Consider the following 334-nt stretch of genomic DNA (forward strand, 5'->3'; position numbering starts at 1 on the left):
CCAAACTCTGCTCCATGTCCTAGAGCGTTCGATCACGATCGTGTGGGCGAAAACCGCACCTCATTTGGACTCTCCTAGCTCCACTTATGTCTATTTATAGACCCCCTCCTCCAAATCCCGGATCCCCTCGTCTCAAACCCTAGTTTTTAAAAAAACATCTCCTCGCCAGATCCGCGGCCGACGGACGTGTCCGGGCGAGCCGGACAACGTCCGCCGCCGCGCCCAGCCAGCCGCCAACCGCCACGTGGCCCTCCTGCCACCGCGCCCGCGCCCACATCGCCGGCCCGCGAGGGCCCGGGGCCGGCCCTCCCCGCCGACCGCTCGGGCCAGAGGC

This window comes from Triticum aestivum, chromosome 4B (genome assembly GCF_018294505.1).
Source record: "Triticum aestivum cultivar Chinese Spring chromosome 4B, IWGSC CS RefSeq v2.1, whole genome shotgun sequence".
Lineage (NCBI taxonomy): Eukaryota > Viridiplantae > Streptophyta > Magnoliopsida > Poales > Poaceae > Triticum > Triticum aestivum.